This window comes from Lissotriton helveticus, chromosome 10, assembly GCF_964261635.1.
Source record: "Lissotriton helveticus chromosome 10, aLisHel1.1, whole genome shotgun sequence".
Taxonomy (NCBI): Eukaryota; Metazoa; Chordata; class Amphibia; order Caudata; family Salamandridae; genus Lissotriton; species Lissotriton helveticus.
In genome coordinates this window covers 136,325,660-136,353,101 of record NC_136071.1, presented here as the reverse complement: position 1 = coordinate 136,353,101, position 27,442 = coordinate 136,325,660, and the positions used below count along the sequence as shown (strand labels likewise).

The following is a 27,442-nucleotide window of genomic DNA, read 5'->3' as shown; positions in this document are numbered from 1 at the left end:
GTGCTATTAGATCACACAAAAGTAGGCATGCAAAGATTATTGGATGCACTAAACTTTTACAACAAGAATGACCTAAGAGCAAATGCAGGAAAGACAAAGGTAGTTATATTTGGAAAGTATGCCAACAAACTCAGACAACATTGGAGGTTGGGCAACTTGAAGATAACAACAGTGACCAAATACAACTACCTGGGGGTGTGGCTGATGAGCAATGGGAAGTCAACAGCTCACCTCGCTTCAGTCGAAACAAAGGCTAAGGCAGTGACATTCGCCTTGTGCAAGCTGAATTCCAAACTAAGTAGCATGACAACAAAATCAATCAGAAGGGTTATAAGGGCCAAGCTGCTTCCCTCAATTACATATGGCCAGCTAGCATTTCCTACGGCCTTTGTTAATATCTTGCAGCACATCAACTGCCGAGTCTTTAAGCAAATCTTCCAGATTGCTGCGCATACACGAAATGCCCTGGTGCGACTGGAATTTGGTTTCAATGAAGTCAACCCTGAAAGTAATCTATATGAAAAACAATAACTTGTGGATTAAAGGCCTGCAAACCGCCTGCACTGAATTACATCTTGACATGATCAAATTGCAGGATTTTACTCATCAGCCTGTCATATTAAAATCTAAATTAAAACATGCATTTGCAATGCAACAGGTCTTGCATTAGTTAGAGTTAGAGAATTTGCCATTGTTTATATTTAGCTGGATATGTTTGCTGGTTTGCGTACTGCGTGTGTTAGGGAATGGCAGGTTTGTATGTATCTGTGGAGTAAGTATGTTCCCATGACATGTTTACATTGCCAGTGAGGCTAACAGTAGACATATACACAGAGACACATGCACGATACACACAGAGACAAACACACACAAACGCACACAGAGACAGACATGCACATAGAAGCATACACACAGAGACGCACAGACAGTCACGCACACAGAGACTGACACACGTATAGAGACGCACACACAGACAGACACACATAGAAACAAAGATGCACACACAGAGAAGAGACGTACTTACAGAGACAAATGCACATATGGAGACGCACACGCAGAAAAATACACGCAGATAGACACGCACATCGAGACAGATGTGCACCGAAAGACAGAAACACGCACATAGAGATGCACACACAGACAGATACAGAACCGTGCACACCGCAAAAAACACACGCAGACAGATATGCACACAAGACAGAGACATGCACACAGACACAGAAATGCACACACAGAGACAGAGGCGTATACATAAAGAGACGCACACACAGAGACAGACACGCACACACAGACTGAGACACACAGAGATACACAGATACAGACACACAGACAGATAGTTTGGTAACTAAATGGGCTAAAGTATCCGCTACAGGGGCTTGTGCTTAACCTTACGTTTACAGTTGTTTTTAACTGTATCCCCACCCCTTACTGACCTTGCTCCCACAGGTGCGGATATGTTGCCCCTCTGTGTTTAAATACAGTACAAGGCAATAAAATATAGTTAATTGCTGTGGTGTTTATGTTTGGGCGATGTGTTTTGATGTTAATGCACATTTTGCGAAGTGCTTCAAAAGGTGTCTTTCAGTTGAGCAGTATCAGCGATACTCCAGATGAAACAGGTACTGACGCTTTAAAGCCACTGCCGCTTTTATAGCTTCAATGGGACAGATAGTGCCAGGCGCGCAACACCCATTGGGCTCACCGGGCTTCAGCCCCCCCCGTCGCCTCCTCTGCCCGGGCTAAGATTACACGCACTGAAATGATGCAAGAAGGCTGCGCATCCGATCCGAGAATGATTTTTTTAAAGCTCTCTGAGAGGCCCAGCAGCCCGAGCAAGACAGCCAGCCTCTGAACAGTGTCAGTGAGTTAACCCCCTGCCCCCACCTCTTGTTTTCCTTTAGAGTGGCGCTGCGAGGTGAAATCCTTGCCTGAAGGCAGGGATTTCACCTAAGCACTTGATGGTGTGTGAAGATGGGGTGTGAATATGTGCACAGCAGGGGGAAAGGGCTGGCCAGTGCAGGTGACACTTTTCCTTTATAAAGGAATTCCTGCTGGCGTCATAGCCCAGGGTGTGCTGTCTGTGCACTTGTATAGATGTGTACTCCATACAAGTGCACAGACAGCAAGCCCTGGGCTATGACGCCAGCAGAAATTAATTTACAAAGGAAAAGCATCACCTGCACTGCCATCCCTTTCACCCTGCAGTCTGTGCACTTGGATGGAATACACATCCTCGACGCTGCTCACCAGATAAATGGTGAACAGGGCCATGGATCTTTCTATTTTCGCATCCAAGGGCAGCAGCGAAGAAGCAGAGGGGACCCAGGCAAGGAGAATCCAGGAGACCTATCTACTCTGAGGCCTTCGAGGGGCTGGATGCCAGGACGCAGTGCTGCTGATCAGCCAGACTCCACAGTATAGCATCAGAAGAGCAAGCAGCAGTTTTTTATTTATGTAAGTTCCAGTAACTTTAATGCATTTTTCAGCACAGCATTACCTACTGTCTGCATATCTAGGTTACTGTGAATGTTGTTCTTGACTTACATACATAGAAACGTCAAAGAGGACAGTCCCCTCCAAATATGCAAATGTAGTGTAAGTTTGTAGTGTTCATTTTTTTTGGGGTGCTTGTGGGTAATTTTAGAGTTCAGGGTGGGTGTGGGTTTTAGGGTGCCAGTGAGTCATTTTATGGTTCAGGGTGGGTTACGGATTGGGGTGCCAGGGGGTAATTTTAGGGTTCTGAGCGGGTATGTGTTTTGGGATTCCAGGGGGCAATTTTAGGGTTCAGGGTGGTAAGGGTTTTGGGGTGTCAGGGGACATTTTAGGGTTCAGCGTGGGTATGTGTTTTGGTGTGCCAGGGGTAATTTTAGGGTTCAGGGCAGGTGTGGGTTTTGGGGTGTCAGGGGGCAGTTTTAGGGTTCAGGGTGGGTAAGGGTTATGGGGTGCCAGGGCGGAATTTATGGTTCAGGGTGGGTATGGGTTATGGGGTGCCAGGGGTAATTTTAAGGTTCAGGGTAGCTGTGGGTTTTGGGGTGCCATGGGATTACTTTTAGGGATCAGCGTGGGTATGTGTTTTATAGTACCAGGGGTAATTTTAGGGTTTAGGGCAGGTGTGGGTTTTGGGATGTCAGGGGGCAATTTTGGGGTTCAGGGTGAGTATGGGTTATGGGGTGCGGGGGGGGGGGGAATTTATGGTTCAGGGTGGGTATGGGTTATGGGATGCTGGGGGGAATTTATGGTTCAGCATGGGTATGGGTTTTGGGGTGCCATGGGATTAATTTTAGGGTTCAGCGTGGGTATGTATTTTATAGTGCCAGGGGTAATTTTAGGGTTTAGGGCAGGTGTGGGTTTTGGGATGTCAGGGGGCTATTTTAGGGTTCAGGGTGGGTATGGGTTATGGGGTGCCAGAGGGGAATGTATGGTTCAGCATGGGTATGGGTTTTGGGGTGCCTGGGGTAATTATAAGGTTCAGGGTGGGTATGGGTTTTGGGGGGAAGGGGGGAATTTATGGTTCAGCATGGGTATGGTTTCTGGGGTGCCAGGGGTAATTTAAGGTTCAGGGCGGGTATGGGTTTTGGGGCTCCAGGGGGGTGATTTTAGGGTTCAGGGTGGTAATGGTTTTGGGGTGCCGGGGGTAATTTTAGGGTGTGGGGTTGGTATGGGTTTTGGGGTGCCGGGGGGGGGATAATTTTAGGGATCCGGATGGGTATGGGTTTTGGGGTGCCAGAGGTAATTTTAGGGTTCAGGGCGGTATGGGTTTTAGGGTGTGAGGGGGTTAATTTTAGGGTTCAGCGTGGGTATGTGTTTTGGTGTGCCAGTGGTAATTTTAAGATTCAGGGTGAGTATGGGTTTTGGGGGGCAAGGGTGTTATTTTAGGGATCACTGCGGGTATGGGTTTTGGGGTGCCAGGGGTAATTTTAGGGTTCAGGGTGGGTATGGGTTTTGGGGTGCCAGGGGTAATTTTAGGGTTCAGGGCCGGTATGGGTTTTGGGGCTCCAGGGGGGTGATTTTAGGGTTCATGGTGGTAATGGGTTTTGGGGCGCCAAGGGGTAATTTTAGGGTGTGGGGTGGATATGGGTTTTGGGGTGCCAGGAGGGGGGGTTAATTTTAGGGATCGGTATGGGTTTTGGGGTGCCAGGGGTAATTTTAAGATTCAGGGTGAGTATGGGTTTTGGGGGCAAGGGTGTAATTTTAGGGATCACTGCGGGTATGGGTTTTGGGGTGCCAGGGGTAATTTTAGGGTTCAGGGTGGTTATGGGTTTTGAGGTGCCAGGGGTAATTTTAGGGTTCAGAGTGGGTGTGGGTTTTGGGGTGCTATGGGATTAATTTTAGGGTTCAGCGTGGGTATGTATTTTATAGTGCCAGGGGTAATTTTAGGGTTTAGGGCAGGTGTGGGTTTTGGGATGTCAGCGGGCTATTTTAGGGTTCAGGGTGGGTATGGGTTATGGGGTGCCAGAGGGGAATGTATGGTTCAGCATGGGTATGGGTTTTGGGGTGCCTGGGGTAATTATAAGGTTCAGGGTGGGTATGGGTTTTGGGGGGGAAGGGGGGGATTTATGGTTCAACATGGGTATGGTTTCTGGGGTGCCAGGGGTAATTTAAGGTTCAGGGCGGGTATGGGTTTTGGGGCTCCAGGGGGGTGATTTTAGGGTTCAGGGTGGTAATGGGTTTTGGGGTGCCAGGGGGGTAAATTCAGAGTTCAGGGTGGTAATGGGTTTTAGGGTGCCAGGAGTAATTTTGGGGTTCAGTGTGGGTATGGGTTTTGGGTTAATTTTAGGGTTCAGGGTGGGTATGGGTTTTGGGGTGCCAGGGGGGTAAATTCAGAGTTCAGGGTGGTAATGGGTTTTAGGGTGCCAGGAGTAATTTTGGGGTTCAGTGTTGGTATGGGTTTTGGGTTAATTTTAGGGTTTCATGGTAGGTATGGGCTTTGGGGTGCCAGGGGGGCAATTTTAGGGTTGGTATGAGTTGAAGGGTTGTAGGGTTTTAAGGAAATGTGGGTGGGTGTATATATATATATATATATATATATATATATATATATATATATATATATATTTACTTTACTAAAAAAAAATAAGCAATTTACAGGGATATATAAACCTATATACATATATATATGTAGCGTATATACTGTAACAGTTATATTTTAAAACAAATCTTTTACCACGCATATGCTTTTGTTGTAAAGGCATGTGCGTGGTAAGAGTTTGCATTGTAATGGTATTGGGTTGTAACAGCACTTGAGTTGTTGAGTTATTACAACCGTGTTGCAAAGACATGCATTGTGATGGCATGTGTTGTACTGTCTTACATTCGTGCGATGCTGAAGCACTTATCCATGCATGTAGCAGGTCACACCTAGTGGGTGTGTGGTTGGAAGAGTGTTGTCTTTATTTAAGCCTCTGTGAAAAGCATCTCCATGCAGTTCATGATGAATACCAAGGTGCAGGTATTGAGCTATGGGAATCGGTGCTTAGTCGTGTGATTGATGAGGAAGTGTGCAAGATAGGAGACCATTTCTATAATATATTTTATGCTGCCAGCTCTCATTAGCTCTGCAGGTCCCTTTATTATGCTGGTGGTTTATTTCTTGTGTTCTGGATCCTGGCTCCTGCTTATGATGGGGGAAGCAGTAGATGGTTCAATCTGATCTTATGGATCCGTAAGAGTTAGCAGAACTAATATATGTCATAGTCTGGTAACTTCTTATGGATGTATGACGGTACAACGCGTACCGTTTCTACGCGTGCCTTTACAACGCAAGTCGTTACAACGACTTGCGCTGTTGGGCGTGGATAGTGAATAGTATAATTTACTATTCTAACACCAGTCCCCGTGGTTAGTAGGGAAGGTGTTGGAATAGTAAATATACTATTCAATATCCTTTAGCTCCCTCCAGCGCAAGTCGTGGTTATGACTTGCGTTGTAAAGGACGCGTCGTAAAAGCACTGCGGGGTAACGTCCGCGTTGAAAAGGATGTTCCCCACTTCTTATCTAGTACTACAGACCTGCACATTACGTAATAATCTAAAATTACATTTAGTTCCGGAATACCTTTCTAAAAATAATAGTTGCACCATTATAGACTCAAATTGCTTGCCCAGTTTGTGATTAATTTTTCAGCCCATAATAGATGCAGACACCTCTCAGTAACTTTATTTTTGGGTGTCAAGAAGTTTCCGCTAGCAGGTGCTCTTCGGTTTCAATAAGTTTCAGATTATTGATGAGGCCCAACACACACACTTTTTTTAAGCATGTCCAAAGTATGTTGATTGGCTCTTCGAATGTGAGATTTTCCTGCAGGTAATGCAGTGTATCAAAAATGCATGTCAAGCAGGCGGGGTATTTGAAAACACCATCTTGGTTACTCAAACGTTACTAGGGCGGGTCTTTTACATGAGAGCGCAGAGCTCAGGCAATTAAGGGTTCCACGTGTGAGCCTCTATCCTGACTTGATACATGCAATCATATTGTGGTATTGAGCTATTTAGAGGGTATTTACGTTGCTTGCTGATGTGCACCACTCCTTAATATCGCAATTATGAGAGCATAATATCCACATTTGGTAAACACACTTTTCAATGAACTCTGTAACCTGCTGGTACATCGGGTAGGTCTGTGTTATACGATCTGCTATCCTTTCATCCATCAATCCAACCATCCATCCTTTCTGATTTCAATTTACTCTGCCAACCTTACACCGATCCTTTTAGCCACCATCTCAGATATCTATTTACTCTACCATCCCTTCACCAACGCATCCATCCTCTCACATTTAGATTTACTATAGTTTCACCCTTGTATCCATCCATTCTCATTTCCTTTTACGCTGCCATAATTTTACCCATTTAATTGGGATTTACTTAACTTACACAAAGACCACTTATTGTGGTTTTGCGTGGTTTAATAACTCCAGAGTAATGAGAGGCAGAGCATTGAGCTGCCTTGAGCTACCTTGCGTTGGGAAGTTGTTCCATGGGTGGAGCTAGGGCATTCCCACACATCTGTCAATGGATTTTGACACAATCCCACAGTTACTTCGGCCAGTACACCTGGGAATGCTTCCAAATGATGCGCCTTCCAGGCCCAGGCATTACAAGGAGAAATATCTTTATTTATCCTTGTTGCTTCCTTTTTCCATGTGAGCTGCATTCAGGTATTCCTTCCTTCACAGTAAAATTCTTGCTCATAACGCAGGCACCGTTGCACCATGATGTCTGCATTGGCACTATGCAGCACCAGTTGAGGGAGACAGCAGAAATGTGTCATATTTTTGTAAATATCGCACATTTCTGCTCTCTGCCTTTGATGCAACACAGCACAACATGCTCCCTGGCCAAGTTGTGGTGCATGAAAGCTTAGTAAATCTGGGCCTAAATATTTGTGAGGCCTGTTCTTTCTATAGGTAAGCGTACATTGAAAGCATAGAGGGCACAAGTCTTTGCGTCAAACATTAGAAACTGTAATCTTATAATTATGTATCCAGATGGTTTTGCATAATTGTTTGGGGCTGATTTGCATTGGACATTTTCATATTATAAGAAATTCCAGCCATTTCATTGAAGTTTTAGACATGTGGTAAGTGTGTGGTATCATAATTGTACAGAAAATCAGGCTACTTCTAGCTTGCTTCTTTAAAGAGTTTTAGGATAATTTAGAGAGGTACTGGGTGTTTAACTTGTATTTTTTGGCTTTTTAATGTTGGTTTATTGTACAAAATTACAGTATTCTTTCCCCCGTAGTTTTGTAATAATTAAGTAAGTGACCTGAGGGCCTTTTTTATATTTCACTTGAGATCGCTATCCGCATACAGCAGGATGCCGAACACCAGAGGCTTTGGACCACAAAATGTTAAGCGGCGAAAGATAGAGGATTTTTTCACTCGTCGGCCAGCCGCTCAAGACCCTTTGACAGCATGTTCTGATTCAGGTGAAGAACCTGCCCTGCCAGCTTCCGGCTACACTCCTGAAGAACATTCAGCATTTCTTCATTCTGAGTCTCCTGCATATACAACCACTGGTATGCCAGCGAATAGTAGTCCATGTTTGGAAAAGTCAAAGAGTTCATCCATCTTAGATATAGGAGTATATATAGATGTCTCAAGACTCAGCACAGTTTCATCATCAATCCCAGATGATTTACGCTACCAACTTTTGCACTCTTCCTGGACGCCAGAGACATCATACAAGTTTCCAGTTGTTCAAGAGGGAAATCAAGCACGTCGCTTTCAACATGAATGGTTGAAAACCTATCGCCCATGGCTTGCCTACAGTGCTAAACTTGAGGGGGCCTTATGCAAGATGTGTATATTCTTTGCCCGTAAAGAAGTTGGAAGAGGTTCTCATCAAGCTGTGGGGAAATTAGTGCTTCCGCCCATAACAAAATGGAAACATGCTCAAAGTGATTTTCGTTTCCATGCTTCTTCCTTGTATCACAAAGAGAGTATGACAGCGGCAGCTAACTTCTCATCTATTTTTGAAGGAAAGTCTGTTGCTGTTACAACTATGATCGAGAGCAATTGGAAGAAAACTATTTTGGAAAACAGAAAACGACTTGTGCCAATAGTGGAATCAGTACTCCATTGTGCAAAACAAGGTATAGCTCTTCGAGGACACAGAGACAGTGGACAACCTATTACTTCAAAGGAACCCGAAGAGAATGATGGCAATTTCCGTGCTGCTCTGCGCCTACGACTTCAAGCTGGTGATGAAGTTCTGGCATGGCATCTGGCAACGTGTCCCTCTAATGCAACTTATACAAGTTGGAAGATTCAGAATGATATCATCTCTGCTTGTAACATTCTAATGAGAAATAGAGTGGTGGAGCGCGCAAACAATGCAAGATTTTTTGCCATTTTAGCAGATGGAACAACTGACAGTGCCACTATCGAGCAACTTGTTCTAGTAATTCGTTTTATAGAAGGTACATCTGTGTATGAAGAATTCCTTGGCTTCGAAGAGCTTCAGGATGGAACAGGGGTTGAAATTGGAAAGAAAATTCTCACTTCCTTAGAAACATATGGCCTGAATTTAGATCGTATACGTGGGCAAGCATACGATGGTTGTGCTGCAATGAAAAGTTCTGTTAAAGGTGCACAAGCGCTAGTTTTAGAGCGTGTGCCAAAGGCATTTTATGTACATTGTGGAAGTCATTCACTGAATCTTGTGATTGGACATTCATGTGAAATACGTCAAATCCGTAATTGTCTTTCAACACTTAAAGAAGTGTCTAATTTTGTAAGAGGCTCTGCAAAAAGGATGGCTGTCCTAAAGGCGAAATTTGCTACTTTGCCAGATACAAAAATGAAACTGTTAAGTGGTTTATGTGAGACACGGTGGGTTGAAAGGAATGCATCGGTTGTTCGTTTTGTTGTTATGTACCCAGCTGTGGTTGACTCTTTGCTAGAGATCTCGGATTGGCAAGATCACAATGCCTCTTCCAAGGCTGAGCAATTTCTCACAGCTGTTCAGTCCCATAACTTCATTGTTGCATTACACATCCTGGCACGATTTTCTGGGCTACTGCTTCCTGTTTCAGCTGCACTCCAAAATCCTAATACAGATATGTTGGAGTGCATAGGACAGATTGAAACAGTCAAGCAGGTGATTCAAGAAAGCAGAGACAAAGCTGAAGACGCATTTCATGAGATTTTCATTAAAGCCCAAACCACAGGAGGGGAACCTCTGACAATGCCACGCCTTACTGGCAGGCAGACACAACGGGCCAATTACAAGACTAGTGATCCTGAAGCTTACTTTAGGATTTCAATATTTTTACCATTTATAGACAATTTATTGTATGAATTGTCAGAAAGATTCAGCCAGCATGTGAAAAAGGCCTGTACAATGCAGTATCTGGTACCAAGATTTGTTACCCAAGAGTCTTTTAAAAATTTGAAGGATGCTCTTGACATATATGAGGACGATTTACCTGGTACACGCGAGGATCTTAAAAATGAATATGACATGTGGGTAATGACATGGCTGAAGGTACCTATTGAAGAAAGGCCAGGGAATATAATGGATACCTTAACTCATGCTCACATTGACTTCTATCCCAACATATACTGCCTGCTAAAATTATTTGCCACTTTGCCAGTGACAACCGCATCTCCAGAAAGGTGCTTCAGTTGTCTTCGCAGACTGAAAACCTATCTTCGGTCAACAATGGGGCAAGAACGACTCTCTGGACTTGCAATGATAAACATTTCACGTGCACATTGTCCTCCTATAGAAGCAATTGTCAATGAACTGCCGAAAAAGGGTCGTCGCCTTGAAATGGCATTGTGAAAATTGGTTATAATGTGTTCCTAAAGTGCTTTGTAGTAAAATATATTAAATTGGCCTTTTAATTCAGTACATTCTGTTCCTTTTTCATAAGACAATAGCATATAAATGCATCAAATTAACAAAAATGTGTGCTTTAATTGTTGTCCAGTTTCAAAAGCAGAATTCACCACATTTTTTTCTCAGCTTGACCTGAGCATTAACCGATCCTGATTATCTGCCATTTTAGCTCCGCCCCATTGATTAACATTAGCCACGCCCCTTCATCTGCCATGTTAGCCCCCCCCGAAATTAAGACCTAGTTGCGCCCCTGGATAGTGCCATATATTCTCGGGAGATGCGGAGCGCCTATCCGACTTCAATGCAGGGAAAGGGGGCTGGCATTTCTAAGGAGCAAAGCAATGTTATTGATAAGGCAAGCACTGCCAGCGATTGAGCTCACAGCAGGTACGTACACTACCAATTCGCCATTGAAAGCACTGGAGAAAGGGACCGGGAGACAGCAGAAGCCTGCAGCAGCAGAAAGCCCCCTCCCCTGCAGCTGGAACGTCCAGGGAGGTTGGGCGGGCAGAGGGGAGTGAAGCAACAGGGTGTCATGTGGCCCCTAAGGAATGCAAACAATGCAGTGACTCTTCCATCTTCTTTCTGTAGAGTAGTAAATCAGTTGTCTTTCCATAAACCTAAAACGTGGAAAATGTGTTACATTGTTGCTGACAATGTCATTTAAGTCTTGGCGTCCCTCAAGCATATATTAATTTTGCGTAAATTACACAGTTTAATTCATATTAACTGTGAAGAATTTAGGGACTATTAAACTAATACAAAATCTCTTGCAAGAGAAAACAAGCATGACTATATTCATATGTTCCGCGGAAAAGAAGAGGCGCCTTAATCGATCTCAGCATAACTGCCACTGACGTTTTCAGCCGGTTCCATTGCATGATCTATTAGAAAAAAAACAGCTTTCAGATGAGCCGAAAATAGAAAGTGTACAGCCGCGAAGGAGGGGACGCTAGTCAGTCATAAATAGGAGAATGCGGCGGAGAAGGGTGAATAGAATCTTGAAGTTAATTCAGCCCAATGGCAAAGCTCAGAGAAAACAGCAATGAATCATGCACCTGTCGCGGGGAAGATAATTTCTTGCTGCAAACTGAATATAGGATGTCTTGTACATACTAATTCAGTGCACCCATAAAAAATGTATTACCTCTTTATGCAATAAAACACACCTCCTGCAACCCTCAGCATTCTGGAACCTGCCGCACTGGAGGTTAATGGAGTCACGTCTCTGTGCTATAGTTTTCTGAATGCTCAACTGTAATACAGTACAAGTGACTTAATCATGTAATAGAAGTGTCGGGAGGATTCGTACATGTAATGCAAGCGGCTTAATGCTGTCATGGTTCCTGAATGCGTTGCTGTACTGTAAACGAAACTATGTATTAAAGTTACCTTAGAGCCATATGTATTTATACAATATTGCTTTATATTTTTTGACTCGGCGATGTTTTAATATGACATGCGTTGTGGAAAGGCATGCTTGCCTGGTAAGTGCAGGGAAATGTCACAACACCTTCCTAAACTACAACAGGCAGCACTGAAAGCTTTTGCGAACATTGCCCAATCTTAAAACCACCACACCGATGAGCCTCACACAGGTCTAACAATGTCTGTGATTGTTGAACGTTTTTGAGAAAAGGTTGGACTTTATTCAACTCAAGCTTTGAGCCGTAATGCTGTTAAAATACTTGATTGAAAACATTTCAAGAACACATTTGTTGCTCAGTGATTCTTTTGTGCAAATGTTTTGGCTTGGCACATTATATACGGAATGTTCCTCACCAATACTTTTACTAACCTAACAGTCGTTGGGTTCCTCGCCAGCCGCTCAGAGCTTCTTTACACTCACCTATGCCAAAGATCACACTGGTGAGTCCAACATAGCAAGGAGTAGGTCAGTGGTTGTTGAGCGTTTATGAGGACGGTCGGTTCTTGTTTGGCAAAGGACAAAGAGGTGCAGCTATAGTTATATTATCGCTATGTCTTTATTCTGATTTCTAGTTGAGAACAGGATCTTTTCTCAGTGCTGCGACTGAAGTAAAACCTCTAAATATCAGGACATTTTGGTGCGTGAGTAGATGTTCTATTCTCCCAGGTTTGATGGGCTCTCCCTCCGAAGGCAGATCTCGTGTGCTCACCCGTGACTCTCGCTGGGCTCCGCACTCCCCCTCCATTGACACACCAGAGCACTTTGCTGCCGGCAGCTACCACCACACCTTCCCCGGGCAGGCTAGGACTGGTGCATGGATAAATATTATGTCAGCCTAGAAACAGCTACAGGAGGTAATAGACATCAGGTCACTGTCGCAGGACGGAGCAGTGTTTTGTGCGCTTAGAAGTGTATTGAAAGCTATAAAGTTCACACATAGTTGCCGAGCAGTGGTGGGGTATAAATGAATGGATTTCCACCTTTTAATGACACTCGACATATTTACAGTTACATTTCGCTGGTAACTGCAAATCTGAGACACAGGACCATTAAGTGATTTACCCAGCATCACACATTGTTGAATATTGGAGCTGGGATTACAACACAGGCAAAAAAAAAACAAAGCAGCACAAAAAGCGATCGCTTTCGCTATAGTAAAAAAAATAAAATAAGGCCCGCGAGTGGTGCGTGTGCGCCACTGTAAGCATATGTTTTCAATTATTGCGCCCGTGTCTGGCCGAGAGACATATGGCCTTTGGTGCGCGTATGGCCTATTGCATGTTCTGTTAGAAAACAACACACACGCAAAGTCCAATCAAAATGGACCTAGGAAATGAACACGCAGGAGCGTGTGGAATTGCCAGGTCCATTTTGAAAACCCCTACAAAACGGCACGCCTGCGCGAGCACTGCAAGGGCTCGCCCTAAAAACAAGTCAGATCATTATCCAAGGAAGAAGACATGAAGGAATTAAATTGTTCCAAAAGCAACATTGGGATACTTGCAAGCTCCTATGAAGATCAGCTAAGGCAGCCATATCTTGATGCTGCGTTAAATAAGATCATTTTAAAGCTAATGTTAACAGTGAGGCTATGGCCTTGCCGATAAAAGATATTAACATGCGCTGGAAATCCTTAGAGGCGATCACCACTTGCAGATTATGTCATCAGCATGAGGAATCCATGGTTCACTTGGTCTGCATATGCCATTGCTTGATACATGCACGTCGCACTTAACTGAGGCCACTGTTTTTAAAATATGGAACACATACTTGCAATGATGCTATGAAACTTTTGTTTAGCCTTGAGATCCCGATGGACCTGGCTAGGTTTGCCAAATTTGCACATAAAGTTAAAGAACGTTTAAGTAATGCACATTGCACTTTAGAACTTCAGGACTGCTCATTTGGTTTGCCCAGACTCTGATTTGCTACTCATCACTCGATTTATGTACTCTGCATTTTTATTGAAATTTTTGTTCCAAAATAGGTCTGCCTTGAATGCTTTTTTATCTGGAAATTTTAAATGATTTTGCCCAATTCGTGACGTTTGCACACAGGGGAAAGTCCCTTTTTTTTTTTTAAATGTATGTATGCATTCTTTTTTTCTTTTCACAATTGATTTATGGGTTTTACTGTCTTTATTGTCCATGACCTGCATCGCAGGATTTGTTTAAGCAGATGCAGTACATCAAATTTGTAAAGCAGTTAATAATTGTAACTGTAGTAAGCAAGTTTTGAGGATATTTAATAGGAAACTTTTTGTAACAATTTTTGTTAATTGATACAATAAAAATGTCATTTCATTTAATATAAAAAACCTTTGTGAAAAATACAAACTAGATGAAAAAAGATTTGTAGGACTAACAACCGTAAAGGAAGAGGGGAGTCTGCTGGTCGCAGCATGGGGTAGAAGATCATGAAGCTACGGTAATGTATGTGTATATTGCAGACAGCCCCCTAGAATGTGGCCCCAATGAATGTAACATTCTCATGACCGCTGCCAAAGCTCTCTGGAGTGTTGGGCTGAGAGTTTCACTGCTGAACTTCGGCCCCTCTAAACAGGGGTCTTCAAACTTTGTGATGCTCACCCACCGGGAATAAAAGGTTACGGGCCCCCTTACATTTTTTAGTTATTGTATTAAATAGGCAATGTTTAAAAATGTCTATGCCTATATAAACATTGCAGTTAAGTTCTGTTACCATTTTAAAAATGTCTTTTGGCCAGAGCCAGGCACCCCAACAGGATCACTTGAGGCTATCTTAGGAGGACCTGACCCCCAATTCGAAGGCCCCTTCTCTAGGGAGAGCGTGCGGAAGGTTGTCCATTCTAGCTCAATCCGTGAAGCCGTCCAGAGCCCTAGAAGAGACTCCAACACTACACGGATTGCGGATGGATTTGCAGCATGGTTTCCAGGCTGCAGCTACCATTTCAGTTCCAGCACGGGTGCTACTTCACTCTTATGGTGCCTGTTATGAAGAAGCAGTTATAGAACTATTGCACCCTTCATACTTGTGGGACTTCTAAGCGCTAAGCAATCCAAGCACTAAAACAGTGCCTTGTGTCTAATTTTTTCAGCGGCGACCTCTCACTACTTTTGCTTTTAGGATACCTCAGAGGTTATTATGTACGTGGAATAAAACAATGATTTTTTTTTCTGTTATGATATTCTACAAAGTTCAACTGCATTTTCCTCTCTTTCTTCTACAGGGATGGTCTCTACCTCCCGTTGCTTGATATGGGGTATCGGAAGAATTCTCCTGCAATGTAGTGTTTGCAAACGGAATATTTTGACAGTTACACAGAGTTCCTATTGGTTCTTTTATTTTAAAAGTTTTATATAGCGCTAGCTTGACCCGTAGGTATCAGAGCACTTTACATACACACTGCAAAAACAGAATAAAATGGCTTAGTTTCTTGTCACCGTGGACTCCCACAGTATCTACTTTCTGTTTGCACGGCTACATTTTGTTGCTTTGGCAATCAGTGCTTATAAAACCGCGTTTAAAATGGCAAACCTGGCCACAAGTAAGAAAGAAAGTGGTGGATACGGGTATGACGTCTCGTGCAGCGTTGTGAATGCGCGTATAGATGCGTAGCATGGGTAACGCGCGAATGAGAGCATGTTACACCTGAGCCACAATATTTGGCTAACAGCTGAAAGTGTGATTGTGGTTGAGCGCGTGTAAATGGTCATGTGCAGAGCAGGAGTAAAGGTCTGCAGCAGGATGCATAGGTGGCCGCTCACAGTTGACCCGTAGAAATGGGCTGAACTCATGGAGTGACTGCAGGTACATAGCGCGCAAGAAAGACTGACATTAAATAATAAAAGTGCAGGTAATTACTACCCCAGAGTACCTGGTTCCTACCGATAAGTGCCACTGCGCTCCCAAAATGTGTATTGGACACATGCTGAAAGTGCAGCTACTCAGCAGCTACCAGTACCTGCTCATTTAAACATTAAAGCACTGGTGTATAAAATTGATCAAATCTGGACAGGGCTAATTGTTCGGTTCCGACACACTATGGAACTTTATAATATCAATGTAGCTACGTTGACAAGCAGGCAACCTAAATGGCCCTACACACACTATCTTTGACTGTAAACAATATATGAATATGGAGAAGTAACCAGAGGAAAATATGTATTCATTACCCAGGCAGCGATGTCAATGAGGGAGTTCAGGACCGCGACCTCAGCAATGTCCGCGCCAGTAAACTACGCACCCTGAACGAAACGTGAATTCAACACAGCCTACACATGCTGTCCATTGCAACTCATTCAAGTGTGCACTGTGCCTGCACTTCCGGGTCGAATGAAAACATCCCGCGGTTTAGTATATAGTGGGAGGGATTAGTAGTGTGTGAAATGAGCTAGGATTGGAGCTTTGGCGGTACCTCAGCCAATCCGAACGTGTTGCCCAAAACTCTGACTAGCTCATTGGCTGTGGAGCCAGTGTGTTTCAGCCGGTATAACCACAGCCCAGCTGTCCTCTGATCTAGTTCTGTTCCCGTGCTTGATCGTCAAGTCATTGTAGTTCTTGTTTTCCAGGGTGGCGACCCGTGGTCGACGTGCATAAAGGAAAGCTTGGAACTGTTATCTTGGTTACAATGGAGGCGTAATCAGCCAGCGTGGAGGCGGAGTCAAAACGTGGCTAAAAAAACAAAAGATTCTGTAATTTTTTTGTTGAGTTTCACCTACTGGTAAATGCGTATTAAATATCATGTACACACCTTCAATGAAAAATAAATGCAATTTAAATGTATCTGTCAGAAATGCTTTTTTATGGCACTACAGCTTGGTTGGTTAATGCAATACACTTAAGGTGTCTGCCTACGTGTAACCGAACTGTCACTGATTTAAATTCTGGTCAGGTCACTGCAAGAGGCACCCTGAAAGGATATGTCCTCAGCTTTCCAAGACCTCCTGGAAGATTGTCTCCTTCATTTTACCAGAATGGAGATTTGCTAGCACATCTCTCAAATGCGTATTTCCTCCATGGCCTGGAGACCACACCCTGTGAACTCAGTCAATTTTGATTTTCATGCCAGAAGAGCCCAACAGTTCTGAGAATAGGCCTGTAGCAAAAGCCTTAAAATCTGGCTCTTCCGCGCCCTCCTCCAGGTCGTGTAGATGAATGTTGTACCTCTGGGATCTAATCTCCAAGTCCTTATATTTTAGGATGGAGTCCTGGAGTTTCGTATGAAGGAGTTTCAATGAGTCCTCTGTCTGGCCAGTGCGATGGCCGAGCTCTTGCACTTTAGCTTCGAGATACAGTGTGTGGGTGCCGACAGAACCCACTTCATGCTGGAGTAAAGTTAGTTTAGTTTGGATATCTGAGCGAAGGCTCTCCAAGGATGCATTCAGCTCAGAATTGAGTTCTTCGCACAACTCTCTCTTAAAATCTTGCAGGGATCTGAGGAGATATTCCTTTGTGACCTGAAACTCCATCTCCTTAACAAATACTTTCCTGACCAACATCAACTAACCTAGACTTCAATATGCGAGTTCACTCCTCTCTCTCTATACATTCAAGGATAGTTGGTGACCGGACTGTGTTAACCACCTTATTTTTCATGCTGTTTTTTTGAATCCCTGGTTTGCTTACTTACTGCCTGCCTACTATGTAATGCAATTTCCGTCTGTTTTTTTTACAGGGTGTATGTGAAGCGCTCTGATACCTACGGTTTAAGCCAGCGCTATATAAAACTTTTAAAATAAATAAATTAAATAAAATAAAATTCAAGATGCTAACCCATGCCTACAAAATTTAAGACCAGCATACATTAACCACTGCCGAAGCATCCACCAACCCTCCAGACACCAGCACTCCTTTTTCGCCCATACCCCTGTATCCGCCGAAGTAAGACTGATAGGCGCTTATTCTTCGAACCTACCTGCAAAGGCCTGCAACAGCACCCCCCTCCACCTCTAGACCTCACCCTCCCTGCAGGTATTTAGGAAATAACTCAAGACCCGGTTTTTCAACCAATTCCACTCGAGCAGCAGAACCCCCAGCGCCTGAATACTCTCACAGGGGATTAGGAAGGCTATACAAATCCCGTTTGATGACAATCACAGGTTTATATTGAGAGAGGTGATCAGACAGCCAATAGCCAGGAGAATACGGAGCGAGAGAGTATTAGAAGAGGCGAAAGCTTGGGAAGCGCTAGTCCTGGCGCTCAAATCCCCGGAAGACGCAGACTCTGATGGTGTTCCCTCAGCAGACTCAAGTTAGGCTGTAAGAGAGGGAGGGTTTCTTGAGGCATGGAGGTAAACTACTGTGGGTGGCCCTCTGTTGCAGGTTGCCCCCCCTTCTGGCCTTGGTGGCAGTTGCAAGACTACAGGAGCACAGCGTTCAAAGAAGGGGAGGGGGGTCCAGGCTGCCCCCCCCTCCTCTGGCCTTGGGGGGAGTGTGCAAGGCCTAGGCCGGGTGTTTGGGGTGGGGGGGTTGGGAGGTGGTGACCTCCTAGCACCCTGTGCCCCCTTCCCCAGCACGCCTCCACCAATGCCAATGGGTGGGAGGGGTACATGGGTGGCAGGGATTTTGGGGAAGGGGCCAAGGAGGATTATAAAGGGTTGCGCAGGCACGCAAGGCTAAGCTGCCCCTTGGATTTGGGGGCGGCATAAATAAAGTAGTGCACCAGAGGATGGTACAACTGTGGGTACAAGTAGCGCATGTGGTAAGCTAACATGTGATTTTATTGTAGAGTTGAGCAAGGACTGCATACATTCGACCGTCAGTGGCTGAGTGAACGTACAAAGAGGTGTCAGTTGTGGCGGAGGTAACGGACTGGACAAAGGGATCAGGACAAGAATAAGGGGTCGGGACTGGACAGAAGGTAAGTTTAGAAAGACAGGGGGTCGGCACGCTCTAGGAGAGGATGCCGGCATACGGGGAAGTTGTTCCTGTAGGGGTGGATCTTCCTGTGAAGGGTTGTTCAGATACGGTCCCTGTGTCCCCCAGCTCCTGCTAGGCTTTGGCGGGCAGAGGTTGTGTCTGGGGATGCCCAGCGTTTTCAGGTGGCTACTCGCGTCCCCCTTTTAGATCGCAATCCCTCTCCCTGCCTCGCTCCAGCCGGCCGTACTCTTAAAGAGCAGAAGGCACGCTTTGTTTTCTGCTTTGTTAGCACACACTACAATTCAAAGGGCCATACCGTGGTTAAAGCAGCATGCGGAATTCAACTGGAATAAAAGGGATAGATGAATGGGCCCGGGGGCACACAGATTGCGATGGTGGCCAACGTTGGAAACGAAGATGCCTAATGATGTAATTTGATTAACGGGTGTAGTTTACAGAGCTACCATGTCCTCCCTGGTGAATTATGAGTAGCTCATTCAGGGGCACTAGTCGAGTTTGACAGCTACCTCACGCGAAATAGGGACTCACAGCTACCACTTGAAGGGTAACACCATTTTCAATTTTAGGTCAGCCACAAAAGGGGATTGCTCCAGGACGTGTCGGAGGATGATGGGAGATGAGGGACTGTTTCACAGCGGTGCACTGGAGCTAGCAGCGAACTAAGAGGCTGGAACTAGCGGGGTGTCCCCAGGACTGGAGTACCGTGGCGGCCAGGATGCGCAGCAGCTGTGGGCCAGCTTTGCAGCGACAGCAAAAGCAAAGAATTGGGAAGGTTGGGAGCTGGCTATGGCTCAAATGCAATCACCTCACCCGGAAGGTGGTGGACAATGCAGGGACATGGATGAGTGGCAAGGGGACGTTTCTCCGGTTAATGGCCATTCGTATGCAGCGACACAAGGGGAAAAGCGGGGCATGGAAAAGAAGGCAAGGGGGCGGGGCGGCTCTGTCGCAGGAGCCAAAAAGGCAAGGATGCCTACAGAGGACATAACAACAAAGGCAATAATGGGGGAGGACTCACTGGCAGCGGCAATTTTGCGGGCGTTTGTGCCAAATAGGCAATTGGGAGAGGACAAAGACAACTCAAGTAAAGAAGGGGCATTAACAAAAGAAAGTGGTTCCTTAGGTGAGTTGTCGGAAATAATTAAAAAGGTTGTCACTAATTGGCATGAGCGCGGAGGCAAAAGGAATGGGGAGGTGATTTTGGTGGAGGATGGGAGAGCGGCAGGCAGAGCAGGGGATGGGTCCCCAATACAAGTCTGGGAGGGGGGGAATAGGGAACATGGGGGCGAAGGCTGGGTGGGAAAGAAAGTGTCAGCTCAAGCTGTTAGAAGTAGCACCACTACCATGGGAAAGGGTGCCGTGTCTAATGCATCCCAAGATAGCGACGAGAAAAATACACCGTCAAATAAGGTAGGGATAGGGGGGGCCGAACGGGACACGGTCAGAAGCATGGCATATCCCACTGGAGGTTAAGGAGAAAGTTTGGAAGAGGGAATTTATTGATATTTTCACTCTACTGGACCATGTGCGCAGGGGGGTGGACACATTACGGGTAGCTGGGCCCAGCAGAGAGAGTAAGGATAGGAAGAGGATGTGGCCTGAGGAGAACATTAATAACTGGTTGGACGCCTTTGCATTATTAGCAGCAATAATGTTAGAGAAGTTCCCGGAGCAAGGTCCAGCATTGAGTAGATACAACCAAGCTATCCTGGACAGGTTCAGGCGCCATGGAGGCATGGGGTGGTTGCAATACGATCTGAACTTCCGCCAACGCATGGAAGAGTCACCCTCGATGTCGTGGGATCAAAGAGAGGCGAAGGAATGGATGGAACAGATGGGGTCCAAAGCAGGTTATGGGTCAGGGGTAGTGGGGGCGGGGGTTGGGACACAGCAGTGGACAGCACCAGCATCAGGGCAGGGTTGGCAGGGAAATAACACACAGGCACATTCCTTCGCAAATGCTCAATACGGATTGGGTCAACAATTAGTGACAAGCTTCCCACAGCATCAAGTGGGACAGGTGCAGGTTCAACACGGGATTATGTATGCGGGGAATGGAACAATGGAGGGGTTCCAGCATCCAGGTGCTGGAATGGGGCCCTGCCAGCAGTCCCCCCTGGGTGGCGGGGGGCAGTAACATACGTGGACTGGTCCCATGCAGCCACAGAGAGGTGGAGGACAAACGCTGCAACAGCAATTGGGGTCGGTTGGGTCCAGTACACACAGGCGGGGCCTAGCCAGCAGACAGGCACGGGTTTTCCAATTGGCACCATACAGCCTGGGGGACAGCCAACACAGGGCAGCAATGGGCTAACAAATGGGCAATTCAATGGTGGCAGGGGTCAGCAGCCCTCGGCGGCGGTGGGGTTCCCAGCTGGCGTGGGGCAGTTGGCAGCAGGGCAGCAAGGGGGTCAAGGTGAGGGCGGCATGGCTACAACACAAAGTTCCCCAGGGTCAGTGCTAGGCCAGGGGCAGATAATGGGGAGGCACCAGCAGCCGCTCCAAGAGCAGCAGCAGGCATTTCGAGAGCCAAAGGTGGCGGACGGGTACAAGCAGCTGCTGCAGCGTAAACAAAGGGACAATACCTGTCGCCTGTTCAATGCAGGCAATTGCACCTGGGGGGTTCAATGCAAATTTCGGCATGGGTGCTCCCAGTGTAGCGGGGACCATCCTGCTTTGGCATGCAAAGCCCTCGTTAGAATTGCACCTGGCGCCACGTTCATGGGGCAGCCATAGACTGGGCTGGATAACAAAAGGTCCCTCCCCAATAAACTTTGAATTGCTAGCAACACTTTTGAATGATTACCCAAAGGAACAGGAGAGGGAACTACTTTTTTGGGGTTTCAAGGAAGGGTTTAAAATACCTTACTGTGGTCCTTTAGCAGGCAGGTCATCTAGGAACCTTCGCTCAGCGGAGGAACTCCCGGAAATAGTTGCAGAGAAGATACAAAAGGAGTTGCAGCTAGGAAGGATAGCAGGCCCATTTGATAACACCCCTTTAAGTAACTTTATTATTTCTCCGCTAGGTATTGTTCCAAAAAAGGAGGCAGGCAAATACCGAATGATCCACCACCTCTCTTATCCCAGAGGCAACTCAGTAAATGACTGGCTAAGCCAGGATATTTGCACAGTCTCCTATGCAACATTTGATGAAGCCATTGAGTTAGTCAGACAGGCTGGGACAGGAGCTCTCATGGCAAAAGCTGATATAGAATCAGCTTTCAGGCTGTTACCAGTGCATCCCGACAGCTTTCATTTGCTGGGGTTCCAGTTCAGGGATAAGCTATACTATGACAGGTGTATGCCCATGAGTTGTTCCGTTTCCTGCGCTTATTTTGAGGCATTTAGTTCCTTTTTAGGTCTCGCCTGTCTATGCGCATGCGCATCGAGCAAGGCGAGAGTATTGCGACTTATCTACTCTTTATCCACACTGCAAGGAATCGTGGCGATTCCTTGCAGTGCCCGTGACTTTTAAGCTCAATGCGCATGCGCATTGAGCTTAAAAGCGCGTGCACGTCCGTCTTTGTTTACCCGCTCCGCCCCCTCCCCTTCCCGCCGTGTCGCATTTCTCCTCCCCCCTCCCCTCTCTTCCCTCCGGCTTGTTTGTTTATTTGACCCGCTCCGCCCCCTCCCCTTCCCGCCGTGTCGCATTTCTCCTCCCCCCTCCCCTCTCTTCCCTCCGTTTTGTTAAAGTCCGTCGCTATGCTACTTGCCCTATCCAAATGGCTCTGAAGTGCCAGACAGCGGAACAACTTGAATTAGTCACTGACAAAGTCGATAGGTCGCTACCATGTTCCTTCAAAGAAGTTTTTGCGTGCTTTGCATGTACGTGTGATTCACAAGAGAAATAGGGGCTCGACGGTGCCTAGTTTGCACAAGTCTGCCTCCCGCTGTGGGTCGGCCCGATGAGAAGAGCTGCGCTGATTGGCAAAGTGTACCCTCTACATTGTTAGTTGAGCCGGAGCTGTTGCGACTCAAGGTAGGAATCTGTGTGCAGCGAACTCTTATGTTTTACTACTTCGGACTGCTGATGCTTATTCTTGGGAATGTCGCACGGCGCATGCAATCTCCATAAGGTTTGGTGCTTTGAAAACTGGTGCCGAATTCCACTTTCATTCTCAGTTGCACTAAAATAGCCTTGCAGATGATGGTCACTTTTCATCTCAAACGTTTTAATGTCCTTCTATGGTTATACATATGTCTGAAAGCTCTGTTGAACTGCCAGTGCCCTTTTGCTTTTATTCTATAATTGCAATGCTTTATAATTAACACGCCAATAAAGATGTGACACATGAAATTGTTTATGAAAAACAGCCACAGAGCACACGCTAAAAGCTGAGGCAGGCTAGGTTCAAAGTGTTTCCCCAGCAGGGCTTTAAGTGAGATGAAAACACAGGGGTGGTGGTCTCACAGAGGGCCATGGCCAAAGTAATTAAGTGCGTTGCTTAAACACACCTAAGCTAAAAATCTGTGCTTAGCATAGTGTTCCGCCCGACATGTATTTTGCAGCAATTATGGCTTGTTTTTTTTACTTGCCATTGTTTTTTAATGCGGTATTAGAGCTCTCAGATTTGGGTTAGGTTGCTTCTTTTACGAGGCACGCGTCCTGCATCCAGTGGTGGTGGCTTCTCTGTTGCACTTCTTGGATGACATCACTGTCTGGCGCCGCTCACTTATTTCCTGGAAATAGAAACGTACTTTCTGCGGAGAGGCAGGACGTGCCCCTGTAAACGGCGATCCAGCATTTCTATCAGATGTGCAACGTAAAACCTGACCAAGGCGAATGGAGGCTCTTTTGGGGGAAATTAGGGCAGAAAGATTTCATTTTTCCAGACTTTTATTTTTCAAGTTCGCCTGACTTCACATTCCTGGATGGCAGTCGCCGAAACAAAGCGGCCAGCTCTTCTTCCCTGAAGCGAATCCTTCTGGCGCTCAACACTGCCGCTGACGTGCTTTCAAAGGGGCGTTTAAGAATGACCCGACAGGGAGCTTGCTCGGATCGTTCCTTTGTTCCCCAATACGGAAGATGGGATGCAGCGACCCTCAACCCCTCACTCACCCTCAACCCCTCACCCTCAACCCCTCATCCTCAACCCCTCATCCTCAACCCCTCACCCTCACTCACCCTCACCCTCACTCACCCTCAACCCCTCACCCTCACTCACCCTCACCCTCACTCACCCTCAACACCTCACCCTCACTCACCCTCAACCCCTCACCCTCAACCCCTCACTCACCCTCAACCCCTCACCCTCACTCACCCTCAACCCCTCACCCTCACTCACCCTCAACCCCTCACCCTCACTCACCCTCAACCCCTCACCCTCAACCCCTCACCCTCACTCACCCTCGACCCCTCCCCCTCGACCCCTCCCCCTCAACCCCTCCCCCTCCCTCACTCACCCTCACTCACCCTCACCCCCTCACCCTCACTCACCCTCACTCACCCTCACCCTCACTCACCCTCACCCTCACTCACCCTCAACCCCTCACCCTCACTCACCCTCACTCACCCTCAACCCCTCACCCTCACTCACCCTCACCCACCCTCAACCCCTCACCCTCACTCACCCTCAACCCCTCACCCTCACTCACCCTCACCCTCACTCACCCTCACTCACCCTCAACCCCTCACCCTCACTCACCCTCACTCACCCTCACTCACCCTCAACCCCTCACCCTCACTCACCCTCACCCACCCTCACCCTCACTCACCCTCACCCACCCTCACCCTCACTCACCCTCAACCCCTCACCCTCACTCACCCTCAACCCCTCACCCTCACTCACCCTCGACCCCTCCCCCTCGACCCCTCCCCCTCAACCCCTCACCCTCCCTCACTCACCCTCACTCACCCTCACTCACCCTCACCCCCTCACCCTCACTCACCCTCACTCACCCTCACCCTCACTCACCCTCACCCTCACTCACCCTCACCCTCACTCACCCTCAACCCCTCACCCTCACTCACCCTCACTCACCCTCAACCCCTCACCCTCACTCACCCTCACCCACCCTCAACCCCTCACCCTCACTCACCCTCAACCCCTCACCCTCACTCACCCTCACCCTCACTCACCCTCACCCTCACTCACCCTCAACCCCTCACCCTCACTAACACTGAAACCCTCAATCACCCTCACTCTTACTCTCACTCACACTCTACACCTCAGCCTCACCCTCACTCACTCACCCTCAACACCTCACCCTCACCCCCTCAACCCCTCACCCCCTCACCCTCACTCGCCCTCACCCTCAACCCCTCACCCTCAACCCCTCACCCCCTCACCCTCAACTCCTCACCCTCAACACCTCACCCTCACTCACTCTCAACCCCTCAACCTCACTCACTCACCCTCAACACCTCACCCTCACTCACTCACACTCACTCACCCTCAACCCCTCACCCTCAACACCTCACCCTCAACACCTCACCCTCAACACCTCACGCTCAACACCTCACCCTCAACCCCTCACCCTCAACACCTCACCCTCACTCACTCTCACTCACCCTCACTCACCCTCACTCACCCTCACTCACCCTCACTCACCCTCAACCCCTCACTCACCCTCACTCATCATCACTCACCCTCAACCCCTCACCCTCACCCTCACCCACCCTCAACACCTCACCCTAACTCACAATCACCCTCACTCACCCTCACCCTCACTCACTCTCACTCACCCTCAACCCCTCACTCACCCTCAACCCCTCACTCACCCTCACCCTCACTCACCCTCAACACCTCACCCTCACACAGTGCAATAGGTCTCGGAGGATTTTTAGTTAAAGCTTTTACAATTGTTTATGGCTTTTTTGATTTGTAATTCTTTAGCATTGGCTACAAGAAATAAAAATGCTAAAGATTTACAACAAAAAACCCATAAACAATTCTAAAAGCACTAACTCTAATGCTGCGAGACCTATTGCATTTCCAATGCTTGTTGGAGTGGGCAACGAACAAGGTCCAGCCAGTGGGGGGCAAGCTTCATTATCTGGATGACTTCTTGTTTGTAGGTGAGGCTAACTCCCCCGAGTGTGCCCAGGCATTGGCAGCCTTCACGGTCGTATCGCAGTGCTTGGGAGTCCCATTGGCAGCAGAAAAAAACAGAAGACCCCACAACTAAGTTAACTTTTTTGGGGATAGAGTTGAACTCAGAGGAAGGGGAGTCACGCCTCCCGGTGGAGAAAGTACAGGACTTTGCAGCAGCGATTAAAAAGGTATTGGCGAAAGAGAAGGCAACTTTAAAAGATAGTCAGGAGTTAATGGGCAAGCTCAATTTTGCATCCAGGGTCATTCAGGTGGGGAGAGTTTTTTCTAGAAGGCTGGCAGGTGCTACGGCAGGCATGACTCAGAAACATCACTTTGTCAGGTTGAAGAAGAGGCTGAAGCAAGACTTGCAGATGTGTTTGTCTTTCCTCCAAGGGTTCAATGGGGTTAGAATATGTGGACAGCTGATGAGAGGTCGCGACTGTACACAGATGCCTCCAGGCAAGGGGGTTTTGGTGCAATATTGGGTTCTGCGTGGTGTGCCAAGGAGTGGCCACCGGCCTGGCGAAAAGGTGGCCTCACCAACAATATCACAGCGATAGAACTCTTTCCTATACTGGTGGCATTGTCAATATGGTCGGACACCTTGGCCAACAAGTGCTTGGTCGTCCGGTCCGACAACATGGCAGCCGTCCAGGCAATAAATAATCAGGCGGCGGCTTGTCCCATAGTATTAGGCTTATTAAGGCATTTAGTGAGCAGGTGTCTCCAGTATAATATTCAGATAACAGCCAAGCATGTGCCAGGGGTTCAGAACAAGGCAGCTGATGCTCTTTCTCGCTTACAGTGGGAAAGATTCCGGGCAGAATGACCAGAGGCGCAGCAAGAAATGACGTCCTTCAAAGAGGAATATTGGAGACTGATGCATTAGAAGGTCTACTTCAGAATATGGCGGAGGAGGCTCTAGCGGTGGGGACAAGGCACCGGTATCGACGTTGTGTGGACACTTTTCGGAACTTTACAGCGGATGATTCCGAGCTTCCAAACAATGTTCAGCAACTGGGGATGCGGGTCAAACAGTTTGTGGTGTGGGCCAGGGGAGCCGGCAAATCTAGGTCATGGGTTGGAGAGCACTTAGCAGCAATAGCATACCATTCAAAGCTGAAGGGTTTTGACGATCCTACTAAAGGTTTTGTTCTTAGGGCAGCCTTGAAAGGGTGGGCAAAAGAGGAAGGTAAAAAGCAGGATCACAGGTCCCCAATTGACTTTAAAACACTAAAGATTCTAATGGACCACCTCCCTTTGGTGTGCTACTCGGAGTTTGAAAGTACGCTGTTTAGAGTAACATTTTCCCTGGCCTTCTTCGGGGCATTTCGCATTAGTGAATTAGTAGCCAGGTCAAAAGGGGATAAAAGCAGCAGGGCCTTGTTGGTGAAGGACATATCACTAGGCACACAGCAGGTTTTCCTTCGTGTGCGGCACTCTAAGACAGATCAAGTGGGAAGGGGACAGTTCATTACACTGAATAGGATGGAAGGGCACAGCTCGTATTGCCCAGTTACGCTCTTGGCAGGGTACATCCAGGAACGGGAAGGTGTTAATGGCAACAACTACCTTCTCACCCACAAAGATGGGTCCCCGGTAACATTGTATCAGTTTAAAAGGGTGTTAGCAGCAACGGTCCAAGTGGCTGGGCTCCAAGGGTGTCATTACACTACACATTCCTTCCGCATTGGGGCAGCCACCACAGCCTTCCAGGAGGGCATGTCGGCAAATGCAATAAAACAAATAGGAAGATGGCAATCAGACAGGTT

General features: G+C 47.0%; 1 protein-coding gene across 1 annotated transcript in view; it reads right to left on the bottom strand.

Annotated features, from left to right (window-relative positions):
• Positions 1–16,091, bottom strand: part of NSMCE1 (NSE1 component of SMC5/6 complex) — a 176,119-nt gene extending 160,028 nt beyond the window's left edge. The window contains exon 1 of the mRNA XM_078664194.1: positions 15,930–16,091. The gene's annotated coding sequence lies outside the window, so the exon portion shown is untranslated. The remainder of the gene's footprint in view (positions 1–15,929) is intronic.
• Positions 16,092–27,442: the final 11,351 nt, after the last annotated feature.